A 10,085-nucleotide genomic window follows, 5' to 3' on the forward strand; every position below is an offset into this window, starting at 1 on the left:
CCCCTACTCGTGACAGCAGAAGAAGAAAAGAGCCCCACAAGGAAACTACCAGCAGATGGTAAATACATTTTTAATTCTTCTGTCATACTGTGTGGACTTGTGCACATTTGTCCTGCTGTGTTGGGCTCCCGAAATAGCGAGCCATGGAATTGCAGAACAGTTCTGCTGCAATGGGAAACCATGCTAGCTGAGAAAACAGGAAGGGCTCATAGTAAGTAGGATGGAAAGGCAGCTCCTCAGCGCAGCACGCACGGTAGTTGTGGGGACAGGAAAATGCTCACACAAGTCAAGGCTCAAGGCGGATGTTTTAAAACATACAATTCCATATTGTCCTCTCAGCTGCAGTTTCAATGATAAGAAGATATGTTATTAGTATCCATCTGATAACTCGCAGAGATTGAAAGGAGTGTTATGAATTTGTTTGTGATTCTTCTCAGACCCACCGAGTAGCATAACTAACATGATGGCCTAGAATTCTCTACCCTTAATCATTCTCATTTCTTCCATCACATTCTCATAATACATCATGGGATGTGCAGGGCCAGAAAAAGTTTCCTATTGATAAAGCATGCTCTAAAATGTACCTCAATGTCATTTCTCAATGAATCAGCAAGATAGAAAAGGTGATGGGCTGAGGAGATCATTCAGTGGGCTAAGCACATGCTTTGCATGGGGAAGGTCTTGGTTCAATTCCAGGCAATGCATGGGATCACAAGGACCACTTGGAGTGGGGACAAATGAGTGGGGAGTAGGCCCTTATTAGCACTGGGTGTAACCCTTCAAAGATGGAAGGAAGGGGAAGGTAAAGGGGAAAAAGGAAGGACTGAAGGAAGACAAGTAAAGGAAGAAATAAACGACTGAGGGAAGGAAGGAAAGTGAAGAAAGGAACAAGTGAGGGAAGGAAGGAAGAAAGGAAGGAAGGAAGGAAGGAAGGAAGGAAGGAAGGAAGGAAGGAAGGAAGGAAGGAAGGAAGGAAGGAGGAAGGAAGGAAGGAAAGAGGAAGAAAGGAAGGAAGGAAGGAAGGAAGGAAGGAAGGAAGGAAGGAAGGAAGGAAAGGAAGGAAGGAAGGAAGGAAAGAAGGAAAGGAAGGAAGGAAGGGAAGAAAGGAAGGAAGGAACGAAAGAAGGGAAGGAAGGAAGGAAGGGAAGGAAGGAAAGGAAGGAAGGGAAGGAAGGAAAGGAAGGAAGGAAGGAAGGAAAGAAGGAAGGAAGAAAGAAAGGAAAGAAGGAAGGAAGGAAGGAAAGGAAGGAAGGAAGGAAGGAAGGAAGGAAGGAAGGAAGGAAGGAAGGAAGGAAGGAAGGAAGGAAGGAAGGAAGGAAGGAAGGAAGGAAGGAAGGAAGGAAGGAAGGAAGGAAAAGGTGTTGGTGAACCCAAATGGGCATGGAATAAAGAGAAAAGTGTAGTCTACTAATTAATCAGAGTCCAAAATATAACATATATAATGCCATATTCTTAGAACTGGGAAACGCCTGAGACAATTCAGTTCCATCTATCGACATCTATTCCTCAGGTCACTCTTGGTTCAACTTGAGCACCCAGAGAAGAACATTTCTGTGATAGGCAACATCTAATTCCAAAAGATCCTGAGTGATTTTTCTTTTCTGTCTTAAAAAAATTATTATTATTGCAGCAGGGGTGTTCTCTTCAACAGAGCTTAAGAAGCAGGCAATACTCAGTAGTGCGGGCCTAAAAGTTCTCTACTGGTTCCAATGGGCCCAGTAGTGCTTGGAGGTCTAAATTCAGGACCTTGGGCCTAGTGAGCCTAGTCAGACATGTGAACTTTCTTCCTAGGCTTCACTCCTGTGCTCTTATGCAACAAGGTGATGGAATATCTGTTCTCTAATATTTGGGGAACTAGTTGATATTCTTTACTGTTACTATTTCAAGGTAAAATGTATTTGCAAATTTCTGTCCTTGTGTATTGTGTCTAACTTTCACAGGATTTGGCACAGCCGGGAACCTCTTCAGGAAATTGCAGGGATGTTGGGAGGGAGGGATTAAAAAGCATTGGCAGGAGGAAACAGGGAGGCTTATAGAAGACAATAATTTCCTACCCAGTGCCTTCCTGGTAAAAGCATTTCTCCTAGTCTTAGAGCAAGAGGTAGGTGGAAAGGGGATTTTTATCTTCTTAAGTGAAAGAAAAAAAATACAAAACACTTTAGCACCACTCCGTTTGACAAAAATCTTGATTTTTAAATAGCTCAAGTTTATGAGGCTTACCTACACCGACTATTATCTGTAGTTTACAAGAAAAACTATTCTCAACCAGCTATTTAAGGAATGTTATTCTTGGGGCTAGAGAATAGGACAGTGGGCAGGGCACTTGCCTTGCACCCAGCTGACCCAAGTTCAAACTGTGACGCCCCAGGTGGTCTCCCTTCAGTTCACTGGAGTGATCTCTAAGGGCAGAATTAGGTGTGGTATCAAAATAAATAATAAAGAAATAAACAAAGAAATAATAAATAAAAGTTAAGCAGTAAGCTGCACAACAGCTAGTTTAGCAATGAGTTCTTTTAAATTGTTTAATTTTATTTAAAAGTTTGATTTGAGTGTGTATGTGTGTGCATGACTTCTTCAATGTTTTACATTTTTTGTGGGGGGGACGGAGAGATAGCACAGCAGTAAGGTCTTGCAAGTAGCGGAAACGTAGTTCCAATCCCAGCATCCCATACAGTCCCCAGAGTCTGCCAGGAGTGATATCTGAGTGCAGAGCCAGGAGTAACCCCTGAGCATTGCTGGGTGTGACCCAAAAACAAACAAACAAACAAACAAAATTCTGTGGAGGGTTTTAATTTTTTTATTTTTTTGGCCAATTGTGCTCAAACATGGCACTATTTGTGTGGAAAGTCCCTTGAATCATTTAAATATTTTTTTGCTGTATTTATTGTCTAGCTCATTGATCTAGTTACAATTCTATGGGAAGGACAGGGCAGAATTGTCTTAAGTAAATTATTTTGAAGAGAGGAGAAATAAGGATGCATGTTAAGTTATTTCATGTCTGCGATCCTAATTAGCTTATCATTTGACATCACTAAGGACCCTGGAAGCTATAAGAGTTACAACTCAACTGAAAAAAGTAAAAAGAAAGGAAAAAAATTACATTGTCACACTCATCATCTTTTTTTTTTTTCAGAGTTATTTATCATCTCAGAACCTGTTGGGCACTTTAAATAAAATAGATTGCCAACCAGATCTCATGTAAGAGGTCAAGTCCCATTGCCACTTGGCTCTAAAACCACTCCAAAGCTACAGTTCAAAAATCGTTTGGTGTAGAAAGGTCCCGTGTTGCAGATTTGATAGGGGAAAGGTATCGAGGCCATTGATTTCTTCTCTCTTTTAGGAGGAAATGTTTTAGGATTGTTTCCCCTAAAAATCTGGAGGTCAAGATTCACAGAGTGTGTGCTGGATTCTTTGACACCAGCACATCTGTGAAGCTGTCCTTGCTTCTAGGTCAAGGTTTGCCCTGTGGATAGAGAATAGTTTTAAAGTTGCGCTTTTGTGAGCCTCAGAAATAAATCAGCTTTTCAGGAAAACCCTGTGACAAGTACACTGTCTGGGGAAGAGATCCTCTTCAGCATTTTAGGGTAAAAGTGTGTGTGTGTGTGTGTGTGTGTGTGTGTGTGTGTGTGTGTGTGTGTGTGTGTGTGTGTGTAGGAGCTAGAGCAATTGCACAGTGCCTTGCACAGGCTGACCCCTGTTCTATCCCAGGCTTCCTATATGGTCCCCTGAACCTGCCAGGAGTGATTTCTGAATTCAGAGCCAGGAGTCACCCCTGAGCACTGCCGGGTGTGGCCCCAAAACCCCCAGCAAAAAAGTGTGTGGTAGGAAGGTCTATGTGAAGGACAAATTCAAGTGGAATAATAATATTATAATTATGCTATATAATTATAATATTGATATATAATTATATACAAGTATATCAATATATTCTATATTAAATGTTATTGAATTTTATAAATTTGTTTTATTATATATGATATATTATATAATACTATTAATTTACAATATTATTTAATATGCTGTATATTAAATATATTTATATATTTATAATATTAATATATAATATAATAATAATAAAATAATCAGAATCAGAGAAGAGCAGCCCATGTGCTTTCCCCTTGATCTCTCACACCAGAGCAGAGCATTTATGTGGAATCACATCATCACAAAGTGTTCTAAATCTGTAGATGATATTGGTCAGTGCGGTTCACGAGTTGAATAAGTGAAACCCTTTGGGTTAATATTTAATTTTTTTGTCATAAGAAAAAATGAGAGAGCGTCTTCAGATTCTATTTTTTTTTACAATATTTAAAATGTATGTCAGCAAAAATGGGTGGATTTTCAAATAAAATGAAGCTTCCACAAAAAAAAAAAAGAAAGAAAAGAAAAAATGAGTGAATTACTACTCGGCAATATGGATGCAACTCAATGATGGTCAATTATAAAGAAGTAGGCTCATTATAACTTCTTGGCAGGATGTTTTGGCCATCCCATGGTGTTCAGAGGATACTCAAAGCTTTACACTCAGTAATTACCCCTGGCAGGCTTGGAGAACCATATGGGATGCCAGGGATCAAAACCAGTCAGTCATGTGCAATGCAAACCCTACTCAATGTACTATTACTCTGTCCTCAATAGGTTCAATTTTTATGCAGTATTGTCCCATTTATATAATTGGAATCTATCCAATGAAGACATAATTAGCCTATCATGTCAGATAGAAGTATAATAATTTACTTTTGAGGAGGAGGCAGAAAATAGTGAGTCAATGAAGGATATAGATTTTTTTGTGCTTATGTATCTGATGCTGGGAATTGAACCCAGGACCTCACACAGGAAAAACAAGAACTCTACCAGAGAGCTATAATCCTTGTTCATGATAGTTTTTAATTTTTGATGGAGGGACTCCAGAACAATGCTCAGAGGACCTGGGGCCACTCCCCATAATACTTGACCAACTGGGACAGACAGGTCAATGGTCTGACCCTAACAGTTCAGAGCTGGGAGCCACAAATACCACTGGGGGGTGGGGGAACTGAGTGCCTCCAAGGATAATTTCTGAAAACATACTGGTAGCCACAGAGACCTATTGCATGCCAGGCCTGCATAACTGAGCCCCACACTGACTTCCCATTTCCAGAGATTGTATTCAAGATGCTAGAAAGTTGTGTGTTTTGTTAGTGTGTTTATTTTGTGACAGTACATCATGCCATGTGCTTGACTTGTGCTTTTCCTGTGAAAATTATTAAGAAGTTTAAAATGACAGATAATATAAATTTATATGTATACTTATTTATATATTTATATAAATTATATATTTATATAAATTATATGTTTATATAATTTATAAACTTTATATAAGTTAAATAAAGTTATATGTGACTTATATAAACTTATATAATTTATATATAAATTATAAATTTATAAATATAAATTATCTATATTTATATATTATAGATAGCTTAAAAGGAAGAGATAGTATAGGGATGAGACACTTGCCTGCATGTGGCAGAACTTGCTTCAAATTGGCACCACATATAGTGACCCTTAAGCATTGGAGGAGTGATCCCTGAGCACTACAAAGTGTGGCTCCAAAACATAAAATGATGATGATGATAATGAGGTAAGTTTAAAGTGAGAGTCTGGGGATGTGATTCAGTAGAAGAGCAAACGCCTTGCATAGTTGAGGCTCTGGATTTTATTCCCAGCAACACAAACACACACACACACATTTAAAATAAAAATCAACATTGTGAAAGACAATTTTAAAAAAAATAGGACAACAGGATTTTGCCTCATCAAATGGATGAGGCAATGGATAAATATTATCATGAGGCAATGGATATTTATTATTAGAAAGTAATATAGGGAATTCAGATACACTAAAATAATACAAAAATACACAAAACACCAATTTTGGTCAATAAAAATCCCCATATTTTGCTACTGGGAGTGTTTCACATAGTTGTCATCACAAATAATTATTTTATATTAAAGACACACATACACCATTGAGTCATATTTCCATCCTGCATAGATGCCCAAGAGAAATATCTTCACACGAACAGCTGAAGGATAGTTCTATGCACAATACTCCTAAGTCATAAACAAGCCACAGTATCTAGCTAAAAGAATTGTGGTAGAGCCAAACTTGGAACCTCATGCATTATTGAAAATCAACACATCACAGTATCCTTAGCAACATGGATGACACAGGGAAACCTAATGTTAAGAGACAAAAGCCAAGATTGGGGATATAGCTCAGGAACCAGTCATATAGCCCTTGCACACTCAAAGCCCCACAAACCCAGGTCAATGAGCCCAGATAGATCAATGTTCAGCTTGCTGATGTTGGGGGGGTCACCTGGTCTGTAACCCATGTATGGAGGTAAAAGGCCATGCTGTATTAGGGATTGAACTCAGGGCCACTATAAATTTTCTCCTTCCTATATTTCATTTCTTAGTCTGTGGAGTAGTTACCTGAGTGTTCACTTAATACAAACTTATAAAGTTGTACTTTTATATATCGTTCACATTCCCAGATGTAGGTCATATTTCACAATAAAAAGATATAAAGATCACATGAAACCCAGTTACTCAGAGACAGTTATCAATAATACCTTGACATAGAGACTGCCAGACCTCTGTAATGTAATATGTACATCCTGTCCACAGTTTGTCATCTCTAATGTTCTTAACAAAAAAAATTTTCTTTTTAATCTTCAGTCTATTTTATTATTTGTTTTGGGAACACACCTGGCAGTCAGTACTTTGGAGCTACTCTTGTCTCTGTGCTCGAAGGTCGCCCCTGGCAGTGCAACCATATGCCGTTCTTGGGATCAAATTTGGGTCAGTTACATGCAAAAAAAGTACTTTGCCCCTGTACTATTTTTCTGGCCCTAAATTTTCACTTACTTTTAGCTAAGATTAAATAGGGTAGAAGTCTTTGCCCCAAAGCTTAATGTCATATATTGACTTTAAGAAAATTTGATTGTGGGCCGGGAAGGTGTCGCTAGAAGTAAGGTGTCTGCCTTGCAAGCGCTAACCTAGGACGGACAGCAGTTCGATCCCCCGGCGTCCCATATGGTCCCCCCAAGCCAGGGGCGATTTCTGAGCGCATAGCCAGGAGTAACCCCTGAGCGTCAAACGGGTGTGGCCCAAAAACCAAAAAGAAAAAAAAAGAAAATTTGATTGCTTTAGCCAAAGCTGCGTTTATTCATAAACCAATCCACAAGATTTTGCCATACCTGGAAGACACTTTTCCTTTGGTTTCTAGGGTTGCTGCTTCAAAACAAAGCCTTTTCTCTATCTTCAACAGTGCTAGATTGTACTTTAAAAAGGCAAACACAGAGCAAACAAAGTCAAAGATAAACAAATGAGAAACTTCCTCAAATCAAGAAACTTCTGCAGCACAAAAGAAAAAAGGGAAAAATAATAATAAATAAATTATGATAAAAATAATGATAAATAAAAAATAATTTAAAAAGTCAACCTCTCCCCAAACTGAGAGAAAATATTTTCCCACCACTCACCTGACAATGAACTAATATTCAAGATTTTCACAGAGCCATTTGTAAAACTTAACCATTAAATAAACAACTCTACCCCCCCATATGGGGAGAAGAGATAAACAGATACTTCTGAAAGAATATTTACAGATGTCCAATAGGCCTATGAAAAAAATACTCTGCATCACTTATCATCAAACTAGAACAATGAGAAATCACCTCATACCACTGAGACTGACACACATTAAAAAAAAAAAAAAAAAAGACCAGTGCTGGTGTGCTTGTGGGGGATAAAAGAACTTATGTTGGTGGAATGTCAACTGGCTCTTCTCTTTGGAAAACAAGATGAACACTTCTCATAAAAACTAAGAATTGAGTTTCTATATGACCCAATAATTCCATTTTTTTGACATTTATTTTTTTGACCATTCTTTTAGAAGGACATGTGTATTCCTAGTTCATTGTAGCTCTATTCACAATAGCCAAGATCTGGAAATAACACGAGTGTCCAAGAACAACAGATGACTGGATAAAGAAACTATGATATGTATCAAAGTTTCTATATATGCATAACGGAATACATGAATTTATATGAATACTACTTGGTTCTAAGAAAAGATAAAATCACGCATTTTACCACTACATATATGGAACTAGAGTATCATGCCGATTAAAGTCAGAGGACAGGAATAGATAGAGAATGATACCGCTCATATGTGGGATATAAAGAAAGATAGTAAGGGAATAACAAATGGCCCCAAACAACAGAATCTGTGAACTGGTCTATAGGACTGAGTTTACGAAGAAGTGAAGGGTGTGGGTAGGGATATTGGGATGGGGTGGGAGGGTGGGAAGGGATGGGAGGGGACCCTGAGACAATGGTGGAAAGAAGTGGGCACTGGTAAAGGGTGGGGTGCTGAAATTCTGCATGCATGAAACCCTTTCATTAACAGTATAGTAAATCATGATGCTTAAGAAAATAAAGGCCAGGCCAGGCAATGAGGGTAATGACTGGCTAGAAAGTGGTAGGGCCTAGGGCAGGACAGTCATACATGTCATGTTCACATATGGTCTAGAATAGATGATATATATATTACAAATCTGATTTTTTGAAGTGTCTTGGTGCTACATGTTTAAATTTCAGAGTAATTTCATGCTTTCTTTGTTTGGAACTTCCTCTTTCTTTTAACTGTTGCTTTTCCTACACTTTCTAATGTCTTAACTAAACTTTTACACAGCTCATGAAGCAGTCTCTGATCTTTCAAGCTGAGTGGCAATCCCCCAAAAACCTCCACATCACCCTGAATTTGCAGCACTAAGGTGAGGTAAATGGCTCCAGGGCTGGAGCATTTGTTTTGCACGTGGAAACTCTGGATTGAATCCTTAGAATCATATGTCCTCTAAGCATTAAGTGTTTGAGGTGGGAGTGATGTTAAACATTGGTAAAAGTGGACCAGGGAAACAGCATACAAAGAGACCAAACCAAGAATTCACATATTTTATCATCTGCTTTCTTCTCTGCAAACTCACAAGTTTCATGCAAAGAGAGTGTTTCACTATGATAACTCCAGGCCTTTCTGAATATTGGCACCGAATACAGTCCCAAAATGAATGGAAGACAGCTGTGAAATGATATGGCAAATGGGGTTGGGGGTGTGATTAAAACTTCACTTTTCTGGGGCCGGAGAAATAGCATGGAGGTAAGGCGTTTGCCTTTCATGCAGAAGGTCCGTGGTTCAAATCCCGGCGTCCCATATGGTCTCCCGTGCCTGCCAGGAGCGATTTCTGAGCATAGAGCCAGGAGTAGCCCCTGAGCACTGCCGGGTATGACCCAAAAACCAAAAAAAAACCAAAAAACTTCACTTTTCTGAGGCCGGAGCAATAGAACAGCAGTAAGAAGTTTGTCTTGCACACGGATGACCCAGGACGAACCCAGGTTTGATCTCTGGCATTCCATATGGTCCCCTGAACTTGCCAGGAGAGATTTCTGAGCACAGAGCCAAGAGTAACCCCTGAGCACCATCAGATGTGCCCCCCCCCAAAAAAAAAAAAAACACTTCACTTTCCTAATTCCTAATACATACTAAATACCAATGATTCCCAAAACCCTGATGCCCAAGATGGGAAGCACAAAATTCTAAAATATACAAGTGTCTGGATTTTAAATACTTCCTATTAATGATTATTTAGCCTGGTATTGTGCCTGAGACCTCATTAAAAGGCACATTAAGATCCTCATTAAAAGTATCCAACTGTTAGCTCATATAATTCCAACCACAAACCTATTTTTTGTTTTGTTTTGTTTTTCGGGCCACACTCATTTGATGCTCAGGGATTACTCCTGGCTAAACACTCAGAAATTGCCCCTGGCTTTGGGGGTCCATATGGAATGCCGGGGATCAAACCAAGGTCCTTCCTTAGCTAGCACTTGCAAGGCAGACACCTTAACTCTAACGCCACCTCGCCGGCCCCTATCAACCACAAACCTTTTGATTGACTAGGGAAGATAGTAATGTCGCCATTTTGCAGCTTGGAAAACTCGGTGAGAGCTTAGATCACAAGCCTGACATCTTACAG

This window comes from Suncus etruscus, chromosome 18 (assembly GCF_024139225.1).
Source record: "Suncus etruscus isolate mSunEtr1 chromosome 18, mSunEtr1.pri.cur, whole genome shotgun sequence".
Taxonomy (NCBI): Eukaryota; Metazoa; Chordata; class Mammalia; order Eulipotyphla; family Soricidae; genus Suncus; species Suncus etruscus.